This window comes from Candoia aspera, chromosome 1 (assembly GCF_035149785.1).
Source record: "Candoia aspera isolate rCanAsp1 chromosome 1, rCanAsp1.hap2, whole genome shotgun sequence".
NCBI lineage: Eukaryota > Metazoa > Chordata > Lepidosauria > Squamata > Boidae > Candoia > Candoia aspera.
Window position 1 is genome coordinate 272,267,740 of NC_086153.1, and position 27,301 is coordinate 272,295,040.

Sequence of the window (27,301 nt, forward strand, 5' to 3'; positions counted from 1 at the left end):
GCCCAAACCCAAATTAAGTAGCAAGGGAAGTGACAGGCTCCTTTTTCAACTCATCCACCCTGCCTTCTTTACACACACACACACACAATTTCCAATTACCATCACTATCCTGCTTCCCACAAAGAGCCATTAGGAAAAAGCTGTAGAAATATTTGCCCAAAGCGGAGATTGTTGCCACGTCTCAGTGCATTGTAGATGGGAATATACACAGCAAACATGCTCTGTGAGGAACCCTGCGGGATTCCAGCTCCTTCAGGAAAGCTTTGTGAACCGAGCTCTGCATGCATTGGCCAGACCATTGTGAAAAGGAAACAGAAAAACCATTACAAACCTAGACCCCCCCTGCACACACAATTTCCATTCTCCCTCTTTAGTGCCTTCTTCCTCCCCCCCAAAAAACCACCACCCTCCTCAAGACAAATTGAACTAGGAGGGAGGGTTGCTTTTAAAAGGAGTGAAAAGGGTTCCTCTATTAGATTTAAGGCAACAAGTCAGAGCTGCAAGGGGCCTTTATGCACCAGGGAAGCCTCCCACTGCTCCCAGGCTGAGTTGAGCTGGAGTCCTGGGGCCCAGTTTTCTGAAGCTTGCCATTGATTTGTCAGTGGTGATAAGTGAGGCCAGAATGGTTCCCACAATCCCCTGCAGAGGGGAAGGTTCTCCCACAGTGCTCAAGGAGAGAAGTTTTTTTTGAGAGAGAGAGAGAGAAAGAGAGGAGGACAGAATCGGGAGGTCAAAAAATCTGGAATGTTTCTTCTCTCTGACAAAGAATGAAATGCTTATTCTGCAGATCAGGCAGAGAGGAGACAGTGGTGTAAAAAGACAACACTGCAGCTAATGTGACTTCCTCTGTGTCCCTGTCAGAAAGAAAGCCACACACTGGATTTCTTTAATATGCTTGTACTTAGGGAGCTTTTGTGCACCAGATCAATAGAATAATATTCCTCTACCAATTTGCCATTGTTCTTATGTCAACCCAGAGATTTTTAAATTCCCTTGTTAACATGAGCATCTACAAGTAGATGTTGATGTTGGATCATTTTTTGTTTTCCTCACAAATTAAACAAAAGTTTCTTTTTCTTTTTTTCTTTTAAATAAAGGCCTGGAAGATTCATTATAGCAAGGGGGGAGGACAGGAAAAGCATGGAAGTAAAAGAATAGTTGTAAGCTGAAAAAACCTTAAAGCAGATACAAAAGCACAAAGCATTTTTAAATGAGACGTTCCTCTCTGGAGAGAGAATAACATTGCGCCCATCCTAATTCATGATCTCTGCATAGCAGACCATAAAATGGGACCAATATTCAGGAATGGGTGGGATTAGGAAAAAACTAAGAATGTGGAACAGCAAACTGCATGACCATACTTGGAAGGAATGAAGCTGACAAGGCAGGAACCAGCAATTCCCAGGCTAGAGGGAATATTTATGTCAACACAGAACAAGTGTCTCGCAGGGACAAGAGATCAGCCAAGGTATGTTGATTCAGAAAGGCAGGATTAAAAAGCCAAGGACCATAGGCTTCAAACCACTGTGTACTGCAGTAGCCAGGTTTTCTGGGTGCATATGGCTTAAGTTTTGTCTGCAATAAAGAAAGTAATCTAGCCATGTCATGTCTGTGTGTCTTCTGCTGAATGGGCCAGGTCCTGAATTAGTGTCTAGAGAGTTAAGAGCTTCAGCCAAGGCAGTGTGAAGCTTGACAATACTCTTGCTTCTCTTTCCATCCAGAACACAGATCATCCAATACTCCCATGAGGTTAAAATACCCTTCCTTTCAAGACTTCTGCATCAGTGAAGACCTTGTAGTATCAGGGTACTGGATCATGTGGAACCCAGTATGGCTTGTCTCCTAAAGACCTGCACACCAAACTTGAAAATTATTTGTTTATTTACAAAAATTATACCACCCACTCAAAAAACTCTGGACAGTGCGCTATAAAACACTGACATAAGAAGCATTCCACAACAGCAATCATGACCCATACCTGAAACCATCATGGTTGTCCAATAGCCATCAACTAGATACTGTATTTCTTCAGCAAAGGATTGTTACCTTGTCGTGGTGCTGGAGCTTGAGCACCTCAATGATGCCATGAGCTAAACCGTGAAGGGCCACCCAAGACGGGAAGGTCATGACAGAGAGGTCAGACTAAATGCGATCCCTGGGGAAGGTAATGGCAACCCACCCCAGTATTCTTGCCGTGAAAACTAAATGGATCAGTACAACCAGAGATATGTCGGTATACCATCGGAAGATGAGACCCCCAGGTCGGAAGATGGTCAAAATGCTACTGGGGAGGAACAGAGGATGAGCTCAACTAGCCCCAGATGTGATGACGCAGCTAGCTCAAAGCCGAAAGGACGGCTAGCGGCCGACGGTGCTGGTGGTGAACGGCGAATCCGATGTTCTAAAGATCAACACACCATCGGAACCTGGAATGTAAGATCTATGAGCCAGGGCAAATTGGATGTGGTTATTGGTGAGATGTCAAGATTAAAGATAGACATTCTGGGCGTCAGTGAACTGAAATGGACTGGAATGGGCCACTTCACATCAAATGACCACCAGATCTACTACTGCGGACAAGAGGACCACAGAAGAAATGGAGTAGCCTTCATAATTAATAGTAAAGTGGCTAAAGCAGTGCTTGGATACAACCCAAAAAATGATAGAATGATCTCAATTCGAATTCAGGGCAAGCCATCTAACATCACAGTGATCCAAATATACGCCCCAACCACAAATGCTGAAGAAGCTGAAGTAGAGCAGTTCTATGAGGATCTGCAGCACCTACTGGACAACACGCCTAAAAGAGATGTTATTTTCATCATAGGAGACTGGAATGCTAAGGTGGGCAGTCAAATGACACCTCGAATTACAGGTAAGTATGGCCTGGGAGAACAAAATGAAGCAGGACACAGGCTGATAGAATTTTGCCAAGACAATTCACTCTGCATAACAAACACTCTCTTCCAACAACCTAAGAGACGGCTTTATACATGGACTTCACCAGATGGACAACACCGAAATCAGATTGATTACATCCTTTGCAGCCAAAGTTGGCGGACATCTGTACAGTCGGTAAAAACAAGGCCTGGAGCTGACTGTAGTTCAGATCACAAACTTCTTCTTGCACAATTTAGGATCAGACTAAAGAGATTAGGGAAGACCCACAGATCAGCTAGATATGAGCTCACTAATATTCCTAAGGAATATGCAGTGGAGGTGAAGAATCGATTTAAGGGACTGGACTTAGTAGATAGGGTCCCGGAAGAACTCTGGACAGAAGTTGGCAGCATTGTTCAGGAGGCGGCAACAAAATACATCCCAAAGAAAGAGAAAACCAAGAAGGCAAAATGGCTGTCTGCTGAGACACTAGAAGTAGCCCAAGAAAGAAGGAAAGCAAAAGGCAACAGTGATAGGGGGAGATCTGCCCAATTCAATGCAAAATTCCAGAGGTTAGCCAGAAGAGATAAGGAATTATTTTTAAACAAGCAATGCGCGGAAGTGGAAGAAGACAATAGAATAGGAAGGACAAGAGACCTCTTCCAGAAAATTAGAAACATTGGAGGTAAATTCCAGGCAAAAATGGGTATGATCAAAAACAAAGATGGCAAGGACCTAACAGAAGAAGAAGAGATCAAGAAAAGGTGGCAAGAATATACAGAAGACCTGTATAGGAAGGATAACAATATCGGGGATAGCTTTGACAGTGTGGTCGGTGAGCTAGAGCCAGACATCCTGAAGAGTGAGGTTGAGTGGGCCTTAAGAAGCATTGCTAATAACAAGGCAACAGGAGACGACGGCATCCCAGCTGAACTGTTCAAAATCTTGCGAGATGATGCTGTCAAGGTAATGCATGCTATATGCCAGCAAATTTGGAAAACACAAGAATGGCCATCAGACTGGAAAAAATCAACTTATATCCCCATACCAAAAAAGGGAAACACTAAAGAATGTTCAAACTATCGAACAGTGGCACTCATTTCACATGCCAGTAAGGTAATGCTCAAGATCCTGCAAGGTAGACTTCAGCAGTTCATGGAGCAAGAATTGCCAGACGTACAAGCTGGGTTTAGAAAAGGCAGAGGAACTAGAGACCAAATTGCCAATATCCGCTGGATAATGGAAAAAGCCAGGGAGTTTCAGAAAAACATCTATTTCTGTTTTATTGACTATTCTAAAGCCTTTGACTGTGTGGACCATAACAAATTGTGGCAAGTTCTTAGTGGTATGGGGATACCAAGTCATCTTGTATGCCTCCTGAAGAATCTGTATAACGACCAAGTAGCAACAGTAAGAACAGACCACGGAACAACGGACTGGTTTAAGATTGGGAAAGGAGTACGGCAGGGCTGTATACTCTCACCCTACCTATTCAACTTGTATGCAGAACACATCATGCGACAAGCTGGCCTTGAGGAATCCAAGGCTGGAGTTAAAATCGCTGGAAGAAACATTAACAATCTCAGATATGCAGATGATACCACTTTGATGGCTGAAAGTGAAGAGGAACTGAGGAGCCTTATGATGAAGGTGAAAGAAGAAAGTGCAAAAGCTGGTTTGCAGCTAAACCTCAAAAAAACCAAGATTATGGCAACCAGCTTGATTGATAACTGGCAAATAGAGGGAGAAAATGTAGAAGCAGTGAAAGACTTTGTATTCCTAGGTGCAAAGATTACTGCAGATGCTGACTGCAGTCAGGAAATCAGAAGACGCTTAATCCTTGGAAGAAGAGCAATGACAAATCTCGATAAAATAGTTAAGAGCAGAGACATCACACTGACAACAAAGGCCCGCATAGTTAAAGCAATGGTGTTCCCTGTAGTAACATATGGCTGCGAGAGCTGGACCATAAGGAAGGCTGAGCGAAGGAAGATCGATGCTTTTGAACTGTGGTGTTGGAGGAAAATTCTGAGAGTGCCTTGGACTGCAAGAAGATCCAACCAGTCCATCCTCCAGGAAATAAAGCCAGACTGCTCACTTGAGGGAATGATATTAAAGGCAAAACTGAAATACTTTGGCCACATAATGAGAAGACAGGACACCCTGGAGAAGATGCTGATGCTGGGGAGAGTGGAAGGCAAAAGGAAGAGGGGCCGACCAAGGGCAAGATGGATGGATGATATTCTAGAGGTGACGGACTCGTCCCTGGGGGAGCTGGGGGTGTTGACGACCGACAGGAAGCTCTGGCGTGGGCTGGTCCATGAAGTCACGAAGAGTCGGAAGCGACTAAACGAATAAACAACAAAGATACTGTATTTAACGAAAAAGTTTTTCAATGTCTTTCTGAATGCCAAGACGGAAGGAACCAAGTGCACACCTGGGGGTAGCATATTCCATAATGTAGGGGCAACACCTTTTGGCTCACATTCCTCTCACTTCTTGTGGAGGTACAGCCTCAAAAGCAGACCTTTAAAGCCAAATGCCAAGAAAGAACCCAAGGTCATGAGACTAACAACACTGATATAGTAAATACTCCAGATTTATAAGGTCTGTAAATTTAGCTTTCCTTTTGTGTGCTTTCTCTCTCTCTCTCTCTTCTTTGTCTAGGAAAGGACAAATAATCTTGCCAGAAGTATAAAATGGAGTACTCGAAAAGGATTTTGAAATTAAACTGATGGCTGCATGAAATTAGACCAAGAACTGCAGGCAGCCCATCCTGGCCTAGAGGGAAGGATACTGAACCAGATATTTTGGAAAGTTTCATCCACTATAATATCTCAGGATTCTTTCCTTTAAATTCACACTGATATGGAAATTGCTTCCCTCTGGTGCAGTCCCTTACAATTGCAGTATGTGTAGGAAGCACCCAGATCTTTTCCATTCAATCGTGAAGCAGAGAGGGAGAGAGGAAAGTGACACAGAATAATCTATAAATTAGATGTCATGATATCCCAACATAATGGGGAAGGTTATATCCCAATATATAGTGGGATCAAAGGCTATTAGCCTGGATGGCAGTATAACGGCCTCTGAAGGCCATCTGCTGGAAGACCAGTGGGCTTCCTTGTGCAATTGGTTGGCCACTGGGAGAACAGACTGTTGGACTAGATGAGCCAAGGATCTGATCCTGCAGGGCTCCACTTATGTTCTTGTAGCACAGTAGATAGAGTTAATACAAAAGGTCCTATGACCACATTTGGGGGAAAGCCCTCTGCAGTTCACAAGGGAGATAAAGTTTCTTGAACAAAGGAAAGTTTTCCAGAAGCACCACAGATGCAGCCCATCAAAGCACACCATAAAAATTAGCCTTGGTCTCACAGTCCCAATGGTGATGCCCTCACGAAATAGCAGATCACAATTTCATTACGATCACAAATAATTTTATTTTAAAATTGGGAACACATGAAGTTCGGATAACTAACAAATCACAAAAGGATAATTAACAAATCGCAATCTACCCTAAAATTGGAATAGCAAATTACAGCCAAATTCAGTCTGTCATCACTTACAGTTTTTTTTGATAAACTTCCTGGATGCTCTTAGTTTAGATTCTCCATTAATAATCTACAAATATTTTTTCCAGATGTGTTCAACAGCTTAAACCTTAACTGGTGTGGCTTGGCTCACTTCAAACTATATTCAGGAAACAACTTTAATTAAAGCACCTGTCCTCTGCTTTGGTTTATCCTGGATGGATAAACTTGCCTCAAGGCAGGAATTTAGATTAGATTATCTTTCAGTCTTTTTCAAATCCATAATTCCATGAAAAACTTAATAGAAAAAAATAATTGTTTTTTGATTCAGGATGGCTGGGTTAAATAAAACTAGGAAAGTGTGAAGAGGAATGCTGCTGTAGTGATGTTTTAAAGACTTCAGACTTCTCATGGTATACAGTATACTTCGTAAGATTTATCAATTTTATCACAAGATTGAAAGGTTATCCTCAACTGAAATAAATTTATATTGCAAATTTGCACTGTGGAAAAGAGTATATTCATTTGTTCAAACTTAACTACAAAATACTGTATGTGTTTGCAACTGCAGTAAATGTGCTGCACTGTTTAGCAGCGGGTGGATGAATGTTAGAGAATGTGAACTAAGGCAGCAAGTGAGCGAGCAAAGAAGGATCTAGTCAGAAGACTGAATTTGTCCACATGACAAACCATCAAGACAGCAGCAAAAGTATGTTAAGGAAGCCTGTTTCCACTACCCACAATTGTTTATATAGTAAGTTTTATTAAGGAAAGACTCTCCTTTCTTGAAAACCATCATGCTCTTTGCAAGATATTTGAGCAAAACTACTCACTGCTAGAGATAAAACTGGTAGTGGATATACCCTAAATACCTGAAGTAACATTAGTGGATATTTTTCCCCGAGGGAGAAAAAAATAAGCTCCTGTCCCCACATTCCCCTCTTTCAATGTAGTTGTGTTTGCCAATATGAAAAGAAATCTGCAGGCGCTTTAGTATAAATACTCTGCTTCTCCCCATCTCTGCTCTGTTATATATGTTTATGAAGATAGCAGGGATGGGAGAAAAACAATTAAAATATTAAAACAATATTAAGCGAATGAGCATACTAATTAAAACTATATTTTTTTCAAACTTTTCCTGATTTATATCAATCATTCAGATAAAGATTAAAAGATAGAAATAGCTTATTATCTACATAAACCCACAAGGAAAGAGAAGGATCTATTTCAGAAGAACAAATTGTCTAAAACAAAGAATTTAAACATGTTGCAGGGATCATGCATGGAATAAGCAACGCATTCCTTCACAGTTCCTTTTTGCCCAGCTTTGTGTTTATTTTCAATGGTCCTGAAGGCAGAAGACCCGGGATGTTTCTGAGGGTGTGAAACCTGGAACTGTGGGGGCTTCCATGTGTTTCTGTGGAGGAAGACTTGGTAGGATCTATGTACTGTTTTACTATACTTTTGTTGATTATTAGAGGGTTTGCAATCATCAATGCTTTCAACTGAGTTTTTGCTTCCTTTGCATTTTTCTCTTTCAATCTAAAAATCATGCTAACAGTCTATGTAATTCAGTTCCTTTGCTTTTCTAGTAAGATCGTTACCATTTTTCCCCCTGAAAGAGGTCTAAGAGGAAGAGCTTTCTTGAATTCAATAATCTTATGATTGATCTTAATCAGGTCATGCATTCATTCATTGAGTTCATGCTCTGTCTTTCCTTCCCAGGGAGAATTCTCTATCAAATACAAGCCCCTCCTTCCCACAAAAATGTATCCATTAGTTTCCTGAGAAGTCAAAGTCCATTGACAATTTCCCTCCTTACCTGGAAACTACATCACAGCCATTGCCTGAGCTGATCACCAGCAAGCACCCAATCAATGCAAAAAGAGAGGGCATCAATCTCAAAGGAGGCAAGAATTAGGGGATGAGAAAAGTGTACTTCTCAGAGCACTCTTGTCCATTCAGGCAGGCAGCTCAAAGGGCTGTGGGAGTCAGCCAGTGGTCAGTGAGAACTACTCCAACTTCTGAATAATCTACACAGTGAATGCTTCTAAACAGTCTCTAGGAGTTCTAGACATTCAGGACTTGGCTTGGGATAAGCACCACCATTATCTGCTGTGTTAGTCCTATTTGTCAGACTTCCAACTATCTAAGGAGCTTGTTTACATGATTAACTACTGTAATATAACAAGCCCAGTTGCTTTAACTCACTGTAATCTGTTTACATAATCAAATGGTTTAACCACAACCAAACCTGTCTGAAGATAAGGAAGCATGAAAGAGTTTTGTCTAGTAATAAAGGCCTATGAGAAATTCTAGTGTGGCCATTTCCACAGATAAGATGTTGTGGGTGGAGTTGAATGTTCATTTCAAGTACACATAGTAATTAAACAATTATCCAAGATATTACATTCCCTGCAATAGTCCAAGTGTAAAGACAAAGCCAATCCACTCAGGAATACCTCTGAGTCAATGACTTGCTAATCATGTCAAATGTGCCCTTGGAAGTTCCAGAATTGCACTTTTGGTGGAGCTCTGCATGCTTTGGAAATGATTCAGAAAAGGTGTTTTAGAATGCACAGGAGGGCAAGTTGCATGTCATTTCATCCACAGCTTTAAACTATGGCCATTAGTCCAGAGTAATACTCAGGCGCTGCAAAGTTATCATTCAAATTCTTGTACTTTCATGCAATCCAATGCAAAATTGCAAAAAGAAAATTAGATAGCCCAACAGCCCCTGAAAATTTACATCAGCATACCACAGCAAGATACGAAGAGGATGTGTATATGTATACTTGTTGATTACAGATGGCATCCCCATTTTATTTGTTCATTTCTTTCTTTCCTGATGTGCCCATTAAATCTGGGAGAAGGGAAAAACAGGATGGAAAAAAGCATTTCTCCAAGCTTGATTGCCTGACTCTCTCTATAGCTACTGATACATAATAAATGAACAAAGTTAGGGGTGTGCAAGAGTTACCAACCCAAGAACAAAAGTTCTCTGGAACATTCCATTCCCTCCTAGACCATGCCATTACAGGTTTTTTTTAAGTAGTTTCCAGAAATAAATCCTCCAAGATCAACAGATTTTGCACATCTCTAGAAAAATGCATTTGGGTGATTTCTAGTTTGACACTACAAAGCTGATATTGAGATTAGGGTGCACACATTTTATATACAGGTAGTTCTTAACTTACGGCCACAGTTGGGACCAGAACTTCCATCATTAAGTGATGTGATTGTTAAGTGAGTCATGCCCAATTTTACAACCTTTTTTGCTGTGGTTGTTAAATGAATCACCACAGTCATTAAGAGAATCACGCAGTTGTTAAGTGAATCTGGCTTCCCCCATTGACTTTGCTTGTCAGAAGCAGTCGGACCCCGGGATGCTGCAACCATTGTAAATACATGGTTGCCATGTGCCTGATTACTGATTGCGTGACTGCAAGGACACCACAACAGTCTAAGTGCAAGGACCAGTCGTAAGTCACCTTTTCCAGCACTGTTGTAACTTCGAACAGTCATTAAACAAATGGTCATAATTTGAGGACTACCTGTATATTCAGCTTCACAAGTAGACACCCCATGGTAATGAGACATTGACATTGATCAAGACACCTGTCAAACCTTCTATTTTTTTGAACCTGAAAATATTACATATTCACATATTGCTGATCATTATCCTTTCACTGAAGTGGCTTCCATTTATTCCTTATTAGAAAATTCACAAAAATAATACCATTCCAGCACAAAGCTCAGAGCTAATTCAAATGTTAAGATACCTATGTGTGATATATTGTTCCCAAATTCATATATGTGAGCTATGCATTCTTTAGAAATTATTGAAAAAGGCGCTTCAGTTCATGGGGAAGCATGAGTTCAGCCTCTTTTTGAAATAGTCATGTCATTTATTAGGCTACTGTGTGAGCCTGAAAAGACAGAGCTTCTTTAATGAACCCCTTTAATAAGTCCACTCATTAAATCAGCTATGTCTTTCTTCAGGCTCCCTTGAAAACCAGAAAAATAAAGAGGCCCTGCAAGCATGCTTCCCGTTCATTTTCAAAGCATATATAGACTTAATGCATACCATCTCAAATTATGTAGGAAATAATTTATATATGCAGTAATATAATTAGTTTATGCACAAGGTACATTTCTTCACATTTGAGAATTCATTAACTGCTCCAGTCCTATATGTTTTGCTTTGTAATGTTTTGCTGTGGGTTTTTTTCCTCCATTTTGAGCTATGGCTCTTCCCCACCCCCCCTCTCCTTGTATATATTTCTCTGAGGCTAAACACTATTGCCTACAGGTAGAAAACTGGTATGTTGCAACCCCTTGTGATTTCTCTTTTTGCCTATTTCTCCAGCTTTCTATACATCAACCTGTATTGCCAGTATTTTGAAGCCCTGTACAGGATGTTCTGTCATCCAGTCACCATGCAAATAATAGTGCAAATACAGTTCCTCTGTTTGCAGAATGTTTCCAGATTTCACCCCCCCACCATTAAAATTCCATTACAAGAGCTAAAATATCTCCACCCACTCCCCTCAACATCTGCCTCATGTCCCCCATCAAGACTTCAGTATGCCCATTTTGCATATGCCATTCAAAAATCTGCCATTCAGATTTTCAGTCCTCCTCTTGAAGCTCAGCACCATGGAGTGTTCATGCTACCTAGTCTGACCCTCGGTTTTTGTGGTCTCCTCCTCCTCCTCCCATTCATACAGACACACCTTCTTCTGTGACACTTTCTATCTTTGAACTTTTCTCCTACATTAATTCCCAAATATCTCACTTCTATGCCCATCTTTTCTTAGCTTTTATTATTGAGCATGTGTATATATACATGCACACAAACACACATACAATGTGAAGATAGAACAGCTGAATGTGTAACACCCCCCAAACTGATAGAATGCCCACTCTGTGCTACAAATCAGGACAAACTTGAAGAAACAGTGCTGCTTTCAAGTAATTTCAAACATTTTGTGCATATCACATGTAAACAAAGTGTCTCCTGTACAGATTTATCTACACCAACAACAACAAAGTTCCCATGACCTCGAACACACACCAAGCAGACCTCCACAAGGAACTGGCCAAGGCCAATTTAACTTTGAAGAGTAAAACTCAGAAAGAGGCAAAGGCTTAAAAGAAACGAAACATTTTGGCAGACCAATGGGCAAAAGTAGATTTCCTGCCAAAGGCATTTTGCCCTTTCAAGGGGAGTGGGGGAGAGCACAGGCATAAGAAGTGTGGAAGATAGATGGGTCTTTCAGTAATGAGGGGTTTATTCTCCCCTACCCCCCAACGTGCACACACTTTTACTCCCTATCTAGCCAATCCCATGAAAAGAGCAGAAGGTTAAGGAAGGTGCTATTTTGGTCTTTCCTGGAAAAGCAAGCAGAAATACACTTCTGGTGCTAAACTGACAGCACTTGGCCTCATTGTTGGAGAGGAAATTTTTCTCCCAGAGTTTTTCTGCAGCCAGCTTTGGATCTGCTCAGTTCACACCAACCCTGCAGCATTAAGATAAAGGGCTCAAGCCAGTGCTCAGTCCAAGGCAGAACCAGAACCTTCATGAGCCTCACCCATAGTCCTTCCGCACTAACCTCTCTTCCAACTCACAAGTGTCCACAAGTCCAAAAAGGTCCTATCAAACATTTTACAGGAACTATTACATGTGGTATTTTGACGGCTGCTTAGAGAATTTAGAGAATTTCTAAACAGGAAAAAATAATACAGCTTGTTCTAATGGCTTTAAGAGATGCCCAGAGGCACCACAGAGCTTTGCTTCTCTATAAATCAAAACTGCAGAAATCCAGAAAATCGACTTAAACAATTGAATGCCAGGAAATAGAAACTGGGCTCTATTCAGCTGGTGCTCTTGGTTACATTCAGCTTCAGGCTTTTTGGAAAACAGCAAACATGCCACATTACCAGCACAAATTTAACAGGATGAAACAGAAGTAACAGAGGTCATACAGGAGGGGCATGAAAGAAAGGAAGAAAAAGACTGGCTGCAAATCCCTGCTTCACTGATGCCTCAACATTAATGGGATGTGAGATTAAAAAAAATACTGCAGAAATGCAGTGGTAGCATAAGTAGGAAGAAGCTCTCAATAAGTACAAGAAAAGAGATTAAAAACTTTACCTACCTGATAAAAAGGCAGTGTGTTAATAATTAGTAGAGGGGGGTTGACTGTAGCCCCATTCCTGATCACTAGGGATGGTGGAGAACTTCCCTTGGCTAGAAAGTTATTATGAACCAATCTCATTCTCACTTCTTAAGCAAGCATGCAAACCAAAATACAATTTTCTGAGGTACTTCCCTGATTAAAATGTGCACATGAATTGTAATGCATTTAACCAAAATTTGCAAAGTACTGTATAAATTAGGACAGCTATTTTTTATTTCTATTTGAAAGCAAGTTGTGGGAAGTAAAACAAATCTTGAAGCTCTCACACATATTGCTGGTATATACATATTAAAGACATAAATGTAATTTTGAATGTGGTTCTACCATCAGGTTTTAAAAATTGATTTCAGCTATGTTAGAAAGGAGAAATACTTCCACAAGTTAAGTCTGGTATCTGATAATTTCATGTCCGTGTAGTTTTCTTTGCAGCAATAGGCAAGTTGCTTACCATGTCCTTCTTCCAATTTTTTTTTTAAATTTCCAAGTAATAACTGGGTCTGACCTTGCTAAGCTTTTTGAGATTGGGCAAGGCTGACTAAACGCTACCACCCAGCTGGGCGCAGCCATATTAGAGAGTATGTATCCAGTCAAATCTCAAGTTTCTTGTGCTAGGAAATAACTAAACTCTGTCTGAAGACATCTTTAATCTCTATCACCCCACTGTATTTTTCCCACATAGCTGTACATATTTGGATATGACTGTTGTACATATTCAACTTTGCTCTATGTATGGGACTGCCTCTTAGGTCAATATTATTAGCAACAGTTCCCTTCAGCCTCATATAAAACCAACAACGCTGATCGTCCTTGCCAATTTTATTACTTTTGCCTTCCAAGTAGGTGCTTCTGAGTGAGGTTTTTTAATCATCCTGCCTCCTTCCTCTTCTCCTCCTCCTCATTATTATTATTGGGTTCTGATGATATTTTCCTGTTATAAACTTCCCAGTTTTCTTGACTTTTCATGTTCTTTTCATACCAGGAAAAATATGTATGGAGGAAAAGACAGAATAGCTTCACAATACCTTTTGATTTCAAGTGCTAATGGTTATGTTTCAGGAAGGACTCACTTTTTCTTTCCGAATAATATATCTTATGCCGTTCAAATATTAAATTTAAAAGAAACCTAAGGCTTTTCCTGGGCCACATGAGTTTCAGCTGGACATGCAGGAAAGAGATGCATGAATGGAAGAACAGATCAATGCCAAGTGCATTGTGATAGAATCATAGAGAAGTCAGACTATTAGGACCGTATGAATTAGCATCCAGGATCAGCAAGCTTGGAAAGAACCTAGCTAGAAAGATAGAAGGACATGTAATGAAGAAAACCATAACTTCTGAGTGCAACAGAGAAAGTGGGGAAAGATGCATGAGAGATTATTAAGTCTCCTAAAAACTGATGTTTGATCTAGTCTCAAACAAAGCTGCAAAAGAATTGCCATTTTAAAAAAATAACTATATCTGGCATTGTTCATTACAACTTTAAAGCAATGGCTATCTATGTAAATTATTTTGTAATGGGGCACTCTATTTCAAGCCACATAACAAAAGTTTGCTGTCATAACATCATTGACAGAACAATGGGTTTTATGTATTTACTTAGTGACAAAATTCCTATAGACCCTAACTGCTCATGACTCAGGATGGTTTACAAAGAAAATAAACCACCAATAAACATAAAACTTATGCAGGCAACTTAGGGCCATGGTGTACTCAAAGCCAGTCAAAACAGAATGGTTTCCATAGCTTTGCAAAATGCCCAACTACCTCTTTTAGTCAGCAGTTGAGTCACTGCATTTTGGACCAGCTGCAGATTCTGAGTTGGCTTCAGGGGCCACCCCATGTAAAATGTACTGTAGAGTCTAACTGCAAGGTGAGGTGTGAGTTAGTTGCAAGGACATTCTGATTTGAAAATGCCCACAGTTGGCACACCAGCCAAAGTTGGGCAAAGGCCCTCCTGGCCAAGGTTTCTACCTGCTGCTCAAACAGTAGATGCAAGTTCAGACAGACTCCCAAGTCACTGATATACTCGTTAAAAGAGTGCAGTTCTATCCAGAGTCAACCTAAGAATCAAGATCAAGCCACATTGTTTGCTTACAAACAGCAACTCCATCTTGAGTTTGTTTGACCCATCCTGCTACTCATAGCCTTCAGACATTGGAGCATTCCTGTGGTTGTGATAGATAGTTATGTGTCATCAGTCTCCTGACAATACCCAATTCCAAACCAACAGATGATCTCTTCCAGCAGTTTCATGCAGATATTAAAGAGAATGTGGGAGAGAACTGAGCTCTGGGGCACCCCACATTGGAGGAGCCAAGTGCTCTTCCCCCTACCTTCTGACTAATACTGCAGAACAGCCTCTTACTCCCAACCCTAACAAGTGATTCATCAGGATATGGGTCCCAGTTTGCTTCCGGGTCCAATTCAAGGTGTTGGTTATCACCTTTAAAGCCCTACATGGCATGGGACCAGGATATCTGAGGGACCGTCTCATCCCTATTACATTGACCCGCCCCATCCGGTCATGCAGGGAGGGCATGTTACGGGCCCCATCTATAAAATAATTCCATCTAGCAGGGTCTCGGAAGTGTGCCTTCTCTGCTGTAGCTCCCGCCCTTTGGAACATCCTTCCCCCAGAGGTGAGACAAGCCCCCTCACTCCTGGACTTCCGCAAAAGATTAAAGACCTGGTTTTGTAGGCAGGCTTGGAACGGGAGGGCAAATAATTACACTTGGGGATGGCTAGCGCCATGAGGTGATCTGGAGGGACCTACCACACTGAAGGTCTGATTAAGATCTCTTCACCATGCAGATTTTATTATATTTATATTTTTATTGTATTTTAATTGTAATGGTTTCATATTTTAATCTTGTTTTATTGTAAGCCGCCCAGAGTCCCCCTGTTGGGAAGAGATGGGTGGTGAATAAATTTATAAATAAATAAAAATAAATAAATAAAATATCATGGTTGACAATATCAAATACTTCTGAAAGGCCCAACAAGACCAAGATCAGTACATTCCTGTAGAATTCTCTGTACCTGGAGACTCATCGCCTTTTGTAAGTCTTCCCCCAAATGAAAGATAGGATATTAAACAGAAGTTGTTCAATATGACTGGATCAAGATATATCTCCTCAAACTGAGTCATCTAAAAATATGTGAAGTGAATTGAAGCAAGTCCATTGCAAACTCGAAAACCAATAAACCTTATCCTTTCTATATTTTCTGAATTCACAAATATTACAGTCCAACAGAACGAAACTCATTCATTTCAAAGCAATTGGCTGGAGCTAACACTGCCATATTTTTCACATGCATTTCAACCATCAAAGAATGATACACAATTCACCATTCTCTGAAGCCCCAATATACGAAGGACTGTTCCCATGATATGGCAAATGCTGTGTAAAAGCACTGAAAAAATACAAAACTCACCCACATTCAAACAAACAGGCAATCAGAAAGTATCACATTGCCTTCTATATTACTAAACGTCAGTCTAAAGAAAAGGAAGGGGGAATGATTAAATTACTGTCCATTTGGTCTTTGGGAAATATAGAGAACAAAATCCCTTTGAAGGCCAATGCCCAACATAACAACCGTGTCAATGAGCCAAAGATACCACAAACGCAGTGCTAAAAGCTGAACGGTTAGGCATGTTAACTTCATGGACAACAGCTGCAATTAGAGTTCTTTGTCAGGATCTATGTAAAATGCCGACAGACAGCCATTAAATACAGTATACCAATTAATGCAGTGTGAGCATGCTCAGGACAAGAGAATGCCAACCGAAAGGCCCCACCAGGAGAAGCCAGAAGACCTTAAAGGAGAGCATATTCCAAAAAAAAGAAAGAAAGAAAAAAAAGAATCATATTCCAAAAACTAATATTTTTCTTCTAAAAACCAAGCTCTGTTTTGGATATTATTTCTTTGGTGTGACAGACGCTTCTACCTCACCTGGACCATAGTAATTACCTGTTTTAGCACTGGCAACTAACTGTGTAGCCATAAAACAAATAGTAAGAAGACAGAGGACTTCCTTAACTACAGCTACTTGTAGCCCATGCAATTCTATTTAACTTAATTTCTCTCCTAGAGGAAACTCCTAAACGTTTGAGAAACATAAATGTGGTTTCACCCCTACCTTTTCTCCACTAAACCAAAACAAAATATTAATCAACCTTTTAAAACAGCTCCACAATGTCTGAGCCCACAATGCTGGAAATGTTATTTATTATGAATTCTAACTATATGTTAGGCACTTTGACAATCCTGACAAAACACACATTTTGCAAACGTGCTTGTCAAACTCTAGTGCTTGTTCGGACTTGAAGCAATGTGAAAATTATACTTTAAAAGAATGACCAGGCAGAGAAAACAAACAGGCAACCTAAAATACCACTTCCAAACCACAAAAAAGGCATCACCTTTGTATAGTAACAGCCAGTCAAGCTTCTCTGTATAAAATTTTTGCACAGCAGCACACAAAAGAATTTAAAAACTGCCATGATAATGAATATAGAGCAGTGATATGGGGTCTCAGAAATGTATACATTAGTAAAACCTATTTTAAATCATTTTGAAAACATAATGTGTCAAAATTCCAAAATTTTAGCTCTGCCATGTAATTTCCATTATGTTCATTTTCTTAAAGTTTATATTTCCAAAAAAGAAAAAAGCAGTTACCAGATTATATCTCTCTCCTATGTCAATTAAGGACTATCTTTCCCAATTCAATACTCATAATCCTACTTCAATACCCCTTAATGTCTTAAAACAAATGTACTTAACTTCTCAAATGATCTTTGCCTCTCTAGCATACTGTAGTCTTCCCAACCTGCTGCTCTTGGTATGCAATGCATTATCAAGAACAGCAAAACCAGATAGTGGTCTTGTTGTCTGGGGATGATGGGAATCTGCCACATCTGGAGAACAAGTTGACCAAGGTTACCCTAGCCAGTTACAGCTGATGGGATTTTATTTTCTCATAAACAAGATATCCCAAATAAACTGCACAGCATGACTAAAACATTGGTAATCCCTTCAGTGTATATACAGTAGTTCACATTTTGTAAACTGTTCTCATCTTTTCCATATCTATCAGTAGAGATGCATTGAAAATAACCTTTCAAATAATCTGCATAAATTTGAATTTTAATCCCACTATTCCTAGTTCAGCAGTGTCCACAAGATCTTGCACCTCTGGACAGAATGACAACAGCAGCATTGTGGCAGTGTGTTGCAAGCTCTGCCCCTTTGCATGCAGTGTCACAACACTTGTAAGAAAAGCAGCAGGACATGCATTGCAATGCTGCTTTAATCAGTCTGCTGCCCCCAAGGCATTTAGCTGAACTGGCTGATGATTCTGGGAGCTGGTAACTTAACATGTTTGAGGTTCCAAATTATGGAATTTTAGGTCAGTATTTCTGCCCCTTTTTTTACAACTGCAAACCAAGGTAGCACAAACTATCCAAGCTACTGGGAGGTTAAACAGCACTATTATAGCAGTATGCAACTTACTGAAGAAAGAAAATATATATAATTAACCACCAGCATTAAAGTGTCTAAGCTAATGAAACCTATTACTTAAAGGTGCATGGCTTCGACACTGTGTTTACTAACTCTGCTTGCTGTTGGTTCTCCCCAGACACCAAACAGTCTTCCAATGCAAAGAAATATCTCACCTTTTTATAAATGTTGTATTGGTTATAAGTATGGAGATGTCTGTGAGGGGTGCTTATGGGCCACAAAAGTAGGATAGATATTTAAACCTTTAAAATTCATAGTACAGGAAAACGATTAAAATGTTATTTGGGATTTGCTAAGCTTTGCCTTTTAAAGCTGTAACTGAAGTCAAGCTGACCTAAAGGCATCCTTCTAGACTGAGTCTAAAAGTGCAATAAAGATTTCAAGGGTTTGCTTCTCTGAAGTGCTCCTTTACACAGCATTAATAAACTATGTTATCCAGTTCCTAGACACAGTAAATTTTCTATTACTTACAACAATACAAGAGGTGCACTTTCTAAATATATTTCAGAATATTCACCCCAAACCCACACAACTTACTGAACAGCTTCAATTTCTGAAGTAGCATAAGTAGAAATAATCCTGTAGGAAAACAAATGGGAAATCAGAGACCCAGATTTTTTTTTTTAAACTTTCTTAGGCTATGCAAGAGGCAGCAAGACAACAGCTGTGTTCACACAGCATGCTAAGCTGTAATTTCCACCAAGCTCCAGTACTGAAACATCATTAGTGCTGGCGCATAGGAAGACAGCCTCCAAGCATGTGCAAAACAAATTTCCTTAAATAGCCAAAGCATCTTAACATAGTAGATCATATTTATTGGCTCTGGAAGGTCCCATAATCACTGTCTGTCATTAAAATAATTTTAGTTAATATGGCTTGGAAGATTTATCCTTATGATCTGGGGAAACATTGGCAAAAGAATAAACTATTGGATTAGCTGGACTCAGTATATATTTAAGAATCGTGAGGGAAGGGGTGTCATGTAGATTTATTTCTTTGAATGTTTTTGTATTTCAACACAGCTCTGAGTTCAGTTGGAAACACAAATACGTCCCTCCTGTTTTTTTAGTGGTCTCATTTTGACCCCAGCCTTACTGGCATTCACTATCCAAGTCGAAGATTAATGAGAATGTTATAAAACAGATCAGTGTTTTTCAAACTGGGCAACTTTAAGATGTGTGGACTTCAACTCCCAGAATTCCCCAGCAGCATTCTGGGGAATCAGTCAGCTTAAAATCAATTCCTGGGAAAATCCTTGAAAAGATAATCAAGCAGTGGGTTTGCAAGCACTTAGAAAGAAACAAGATTATTACTAGAAGTCAACATGGGTTTGTTTAAAATAGGTCATGCCAGACTCTTTTTTTTTTTTTGACACAGTAGCCAGATTAGTTAGACCAAAGAAATGCTGTGGATATAATGTACCTATAGTAAGGCATCTGATAAAGTTGACCACAGCTTCTTTCTTGATAAAAAAGGGAATGATGTGAGGGGATAGTCCCAATAACAGATGGATTTGCAGGTGTTCCTTAATGAATCTGTGTCTACATGGAGAGACCTATGCAGTAGAGTACCTCAGGGTTTTGTCCTAGGCCCAATTTTCATAAATGACTTAGATGAAGGGGTAGAAAGGATGCTCAGCAATTGCAGATGACACAAAATTGGGGGAAGGGGATTCTAGTACCTCAAAATACAGGCACAAGGGTCAAAACAAACTTGATAGACTTGAACATTGAGCCCTATACAACAAAATGCAGTTTAATTGCGAGAAATATTAGGGTTCTGAGCTTAGGTAGGAAAAATCAAATACACAGTACGAGATAGGTAGTACCTGGCTCAGCAATTGTAGCTGTGAAAAAGATCTGGGAATCCTGGTAGTCCACAGATTAAACATGAGCCAACAGTGTCCTGCAGCTGCCAAAAGAGCCAAGGCAACCTTGGGCTACATCAACAGTGGTATAACATCAGGATCATGGGAAGTGATAGGTTCGCTCTACATTATGCTAGTTAAACAGCACCTGGAACAGAGCTGAGTTTTTGGTTGCCACAAGACAAGAAGGATGCTGTGGAACTCGAAAGAATGCAAACAGCAATGGTGAAGGGCTTAGAAACTTGATCTTATGAAGGATGGTTAAAAGAACTGGGTATAAAGAAGAAAAGGCTAAGTGGAGACATGATAGTAGTTTTCTAATACTTGAAGGGCTGTCACAAAAAACAGGGTATGGGTTTATTCTTTGTGGTGCCCGAGGATAAGACAAGAACCAACAGATGGAAGCTTTACAGAGATCCAAACTCAAAAACAGGAGTAATTGCTTGAGTGTGAAAGCTATTAAGCAGCAGAATAGCCTGACCCCTGAAATTCTGAGTGTTCCATCACTGGAGGTTTTCAAACAATGGTTGGATAGGCTGGGATGAGATGGTCTGAGGATTCTTGTCCTGGGCAGGACATGGAACTAGCAGACCTCCAAGGTCCCTTCCAACAATATGATTCTAACAACTGGCCCCTGCTACCATATTACCTAGATCCCAATTGGCACCCTTCTTCCTGCTTGCAAGTGACAGAAACCATAAACCGGAAACCAGAGAGTATAAAGCTGCAAAAGAGCCAGACTGCAAGGAAAGGCTTGTTGGGACTATCAATCTGCCTCATTCCCTAAGACTACAAAGGCCCAGACTTTATCTGAACTCAGATCTTGTTCTTCCTTTGAATTTTCTTGTACATGGATTCTTCTAGTCTCTTAGCCAATGATTTGACTGTTGATAGACTGCGTATCTTCTTTATTCTGTGACTGGCTGTTGCTTGGCTAGGAAAAGTGAGCAAATCCTCTCTGCTTGCTAAGCATGGTGACTCCTCTGGGGGAGCAGTACATGGGGTATGTATATATTCTGAATATATTCTAAACTTAAGCCTCAGTTTCAGTGTTTCCTCTCAGGAAGAGATTCAGAAAAATAACGTTGGAATAGGGCCCAAGTTACAAAGGTTGCTTGTCTTGAGTCAACCTGGCATATAGTGCCTCTGGCAGACATCAACATGCTGCCACTTACAAGCAAGCATGACAAATGACCTGTACTTTATGGCAAGCATCCCTAGATGGGTCATTAACTTCCAGGACACATTAAGTAGAAGCACCTGGGTTAAGAGCCAAAATAAAATTCTACCCAGTCTCTTAGCTTGAGAATGACCTAGCCTTTAAATTTTTCTTTCAGATTCAGTTTTGCTAATATTGAAACTCCTTGTGGAGATTTTTGAAAAGTCATGGGGTAGAGTTGGGTGTTTGAACTAACACTTCCGAACTATTAATCTTCCTAGGGTAGGCTGGTATTTGTGTGCACACAGACAGGGTTCTGATAAGAAAGGAACTGTTCAATCTAAACACATTTTCCTGGTGCCCCAGGGCCAATCCGTGAGAATGATGGGAGCCTAGACTTCTAAAGCAGAAACTTCCTGCAACTTTACATCAGCATCTGGAAAGACAGGTGGATGAAATTACACGGAAGCCGCCAGAAGAAATATTGGAGGAAGGGACAGTCGTACCATTCTTCAGAGAATCCTTTGTAGAAAATTGTCAGCTTATTCTTAATTAGCAGATTTTTCCCCTCCCACCATTATTAATTAATCCTCTCTTTTAACAACAAGCACAAGCAACATGTTCAGCACCAATCTATAAACTACCGTTTTTTCCCTGTTTATTTAACTGTTAAACACAGCCCTGCAAAATAATCAGAGCTGCCGAGTTAACATCCAGGCATTTTTGACAGTATACCCTTTTAGAAAATATGCACCAAACCCTGAAAAAAAAGGAGAGGGAGCCAAATTCTACCAAATTAGAGCTGTACCTTTAAGGAGTTCATCTAGTAGGAAAAGCAGCTGCATTCCTGTTGGGCTGCTGTCCTAACATGCAACAGAGGCTAGAAATAACCTGCACACATACAACCTTCCAGCACCAAATCCCACAATACAACAGTCCTCGCTCACCCACAGAATAGAAAGACACAAAGAGCAGAAGCAGAAGCAGAAGCAGAAGGGAGGGCGGGAGGATATGAAGGGACTAACTTTATTAGATCAACTTCAGAAAAGGAGGAGGGTGCCCAGGCATCAAAGGATAAAGCTGCCTTTTAGGGGAGGCAAAATCGTTTCAAGGCACATGAAGGAAGCAGAGACCCCCTTTGCTGTGGCTTTGTCGGAATCCTGCTTCGTTGGAGGAAGGGAGCTTTGAAGCCTGCGATAGGAAGATTTATCAATGGCCTGAGCAGATCCGGCATGCAGGCCTTATGAACGAAACAGCGAGCACCCCCATCAGGAACGAGGCGTATGTGTGGCGGGTGGGACAAAGACAATGCCAAGTAGGGAAGAAAAGCAGCAGGTAGTGCGACGGGATGCCCTGCGCGCTGGCGCCAGAAATATTCCACGACCGCTTGCAAATTAGTAACGCCGACGCCGCTCCACCATCCCGCATGTGAAAAGGCTTAATTTTTATCAAAGTTCATCAAGGCTTTACCCCCTGCCTTTCTTTCCACAAGAGGACAGCGGGGGTGAGACACAATTTACTCCTGAAGCCGGTGAAAGCACTGACAGCAAGCGTTCGAAATGAGCATCTGAGCATATGCAAAAGTGCTGAAACTTCGTCCCCTTTGGCGAGTGCGCAATCCTCCTCAAATGGAGCGCTCCATTGGCTTTACATACAAACTCCGAGGCAAGGGTGGAAACTGAAAAAGGGGGAGGCTAGGGCAAATCTACCTGGCGATCACAGAGCACCAAGTAAGATGACTAGTCCTCAGCGAGATAGCTCAGAACGAAACTTAAATGGCAGGGGGTACCGTAAGCGCACACAGGATTGCAGCCCAGGCTGGGTTGGCAAAACGTGCCCTATTAAAATGAGGCTGGCTTGTTTGTGGCTCGGGGGTTTGCCAAGCCACCCAGCCAACTGGGTATAACATTTCGCTTCTTGTACGAATGCATACGAGAGTCGGAGGCAGCTGCAGGCGTCCCAAGCCTTAGGGGGTGGGTGGCGGACACCGCGCGTTGCGGGAGACTGATCAGAGCCGAGATTTCATCCGGTAACTGGCCGGCAGAATCTGAAGCGACTCGAGAGCAGAAGGTGCCCATGAGCATCCCTTTTCGGCCAGCTCTGACCAACTCCAGCGGCGCAACAGCACGACGTCCAACTTAAAGCCTGGACACAAGTCCCAGCACCTTTCACCGCCTGCGCTCGCGGGGTGGAAGAAGACTGCCCCAGGCGGCCCCCTCCCGCCCAGTCCCTCAAGGCACACACGCGCCCGCAGCCTTTGCGGCGCCCGGCGGTTGGGAGCGCGGGAAAGGGGTGTCCCTCAGAGGCGCCTACCTCGCACGTAGAGACGGGCTTCCAAATGCAGAAGCAGCAGCACCAACAACGGCGGCGACCGGAGACAGACGCCCCCGAGCCGCCTCATGGTGGCGAGCGACCCCTGCCGCAGCTGCAGCCCTTGCCCTAGCGAGACTTTTCCCTCCTCCGCAGCCGCAGGAAGAAAGTTGAGTTCTGCGAGCGGGGTGGCAGGGAGGCGGCGGCGGCGCCTGCCTCTCGCAGTGCTCTCCGTGCTGCCGGGCGACCTTGCTCCGGCCGCCACCAGGCGCCAGGACTGGTTCGGGGCTCGCGGCGCGTCTGGGCTGCTCTCGGCTCCAGCCGCGACGGCCGCTTTGCTCCGCCGCTCCGCCAACGACTCCCCGCGCTGCAGAAGCGACGGCGAGATCGGGGCTCGCTCCGGCTGCCCGCCCCCGGCCCTGCCCTCGGAGGAGGAGTCCCGCCGGGGCAACCTCCGCCCTCGCTTCTCGCCCAGAGCGGCAGTTGCTGCTTCAGATTTTGGCGCGCTTCCCAAACGTGGTAGGCATCCAAGCAACGGCGCCTCACCTTCCTGCCCTTCCTGCAAGATTCTCCTTCTCCAGCCACCTACCTCACCAGGCCGGGTGATCGCACCTGCACCGCTCAGAAAGAGCCATTCGGCGGAAGGGCTGCTTGCTTGCAGTATCTCCGCTGTCCTGGTAAACTCCAAGGCCGGGGCTTCCGGCGCAGTGTCACCTACACAGGCACCCCCAAATTACAGACCCCCAACAAACTACTAGCTGAAATTAAGCTCCATTTGAAATTAAGTTTCGCTGGTTCATTTGCTTTTTCTCCTGTCTTGAGGACAGGGACCCAAAACAGAAAGGGCCAATCTTTCTTTTTCTTTCTTTCTTTCTTTCTTTCTTTCTTTCTTTCTTTCTTTCTTTCTTTCTTTTCTTTTCTTTTCTTTTCTTTTCTTTCATTCATTCATTCATTCATTCATTCATTCATTCATTCATTCATTCATTCATACGATATACCTGGAATCTAACAAATCATCAGTGGAATAAAGTATGCAATATAACAAGATTAAAATATCCCTGGTAGGACTGAAAATGAACTGTAACAATATAAAATTCCCAAGGAAGAGAAAAACAACAATAAAAAATAAGAGGTGTCACAAGGCTTAAGAGAATGCCCTCTTAAGTTCAGTTTTCAGCATTTTCCTGAAAGCCAGGTGGGAAACATTGGCTTTGCACCCCCTGCTTAACTGTGGTTTCTTTCACTGCAACTTTTTGTTCTGCCATGTCCTCATGATGCTGTCTCATCCCCAGCCTATCCCTGAGGCAGCTTCAACTCAACTGTTCCAGTGTTTTCCATTTAAAGCAGGCAGCAGGCCATGGTAGTTTTGCCAGCGGTGTGTTCTGAAGCACTTCACCAACTATTTGGTGACCTCTAGAGGGTGGGATCAGCCCAGCACCTATTGGTTACCTGAGGGTGTTGTAGCCATGCCCCCTCCAAAGCAATTACAGGTAGTCCTCAGGTTACAATCACTCATTCAGTGACCTTTCAAAGTTAGGACGGTGCTGAACAAGAGTGACTTACAATCAGTCCTCAAAGTTGTGGCCATTGCAGCGTCCCCGCGGTCACATGATCACAATTCAAGCACTTGGCAACTGGTTCACCATTTGTGACCTTCCCTGCTGGCTTCCCACAAGCAAAGTCAATGGGGAAGCCTGCAGGACATCGCAAGCCACTCCCGCTCCTGCCACATTTGCTCCCAAGGAGCCCCTGGGTGGCATGGGGATCCTATACTCCATCCCACCTGCACTGTGTAGTGCCTGCCCGTGGTGCTTGCCCACCCACTGGCCTGCTTGCCTGGGATGCAGTTTCAGTGTCTCTTCTCACATCATGGTCACATGAAGTCCTTGCTTAATGACCAGAATAGTCCTCGCTTAATGACCACAGTGGGAACTGGTGGGGTTGCCATTACTAAGTGATGCAATCATGTGACATCACACTTTATGACCTCATTACTTAGTGACAAAAATCTCCTGCAGGCTTCCCCACTGATTTTGCTCTCCTGCAGCCCATTCCAGCCCAATTGCTGTCCTAAACTGAGGGAGGGGAGAGGGTCTGGACCTTTCAGTCAGGCTGTCCCTCTGCTGTACCTACCAGGTCTCCAAGTTGATGCTCAGTTTGAAGATCTAGATCAGCCTAAAGAGGAGTTCCCCAGTGAAGGTAGTGAGGGGGCAAGGCTTGAATGGGCTACAGGAGTTACTCTGTCTGCTAGTTCCCAGTGCTACTCTCTCTGCACCTGTATAAGCTATAGTTGGGCTCCCCTTGAACACACATGCAAAACACTTGTGTAAAAACAGAGAAGGTTTTGACAGAAAGTTAAACCAGCCAGTCTAGTCATCTTGACAAAAATGTTTTTTTTCCTCCCATAGCTATAGCCCAGCCCCATCCCATGTTAAGAAGAGTGCCTGGTGGATGTTTTCCTGCTAGCTGGAAATGTTGGATGGGTAGGGAAAGCAACAAAGCTGGGAAAATTTACTTTCCTGTCCTTCACACGTCCTGTATGTTGTAAATAAAGATAGCTCCATTTGCTGGCATTGTGTCTGTGCAGGATGAGGATCACTGATGGGGCAGCAAATTTTCTGCTGGGATCATTTTCTGCCAGCTCCAGGACTGGTGGGTAGCAGTAATGATGACTTTGTTTAACTATGTATTAGCCAAAACATTCTGTCAGCCATCTTCTACCACCCACTCTGACCTACTTTGTGTTTTCTGAATTCTGTTCCTAAGGATTGGGAAGAAGGGCAGATTGCAAGAGATAGGAGGAATGAGCAACACAGAGAAGCCCCATTTTACCTGGAGTCCTACATTAGAAGGACTTTGCAGGGCATGTCTTCCTATTGACCTATCCCCCATTCTATCTAGGATCTGCAGTGTAGAATATAGCTACAACGTTCCTTACAGGTACTGTAATCATTAAGTATCTATTTTAAGTGATGGAGCAACCATCACCGCATATTATCAAACCATTCGTGCATTAGGATGTTTCTTTGAATATTTAGCTGAAATCTGCTTCCCTGCAGTTTTCACCAATTTGGTTCTAATCCTGTTCACTGGAGCCACAACAGAATAATTTTGCTCCATCTTCCATGTAACAGCCATTCAGATTTAGAAATTCTCTTCTTCTATATACCCAGCCTTTTCATCTCTTCCTCATAAGACATTGTTCCTCTGGTCCAATTACCTTCTTGGTTATTTGGTTCAGGACATGTCCCTGTCTATCAACATTCTTTTTAAAGAACTTAGTGCCTTATTTTAGATACAGCTTCATAATGCAGCAGAACTATTACTTTTCATGATTTGGATACTATGCTTCTGTTTAAAGCAGATGAAGACTACTTGTGCTGTTTTTAGCAGCCACATCATTGCAATGGATTCCTTTTCATTGAGTGTGAGCAAGGGCCCTTTTTAAAGCATGCAAACATTACTGCATTTAACTCAACAGCCTAATTCTTTTTTGTCTAAATGGGGAGACGGAAAGAGAGAGAGAGTAAATAATGCTGTATCTCCCTGCCCTTAACAGACCATGTATAAAAATCAGAGATCAAAGCAGTATTCTCAGAATAATTTAACTCATGTGACATAGTTCAAAATATCTGCATGTCGGAGAAAATGAGGTATGATATCAGGAGAAAACCCAAAGGAGAGTGTGAAGGGTAGATGTTTATAAGCCCTTCTTACTTTCTGTGCCAGCTAATTCTTGGGAACCTTTTCAGCAAACCAGGGTATCTCTTAATTGCCTTTCTCTATTGCTAAGCTACTTCACCTTAAGGTAACCATCCAT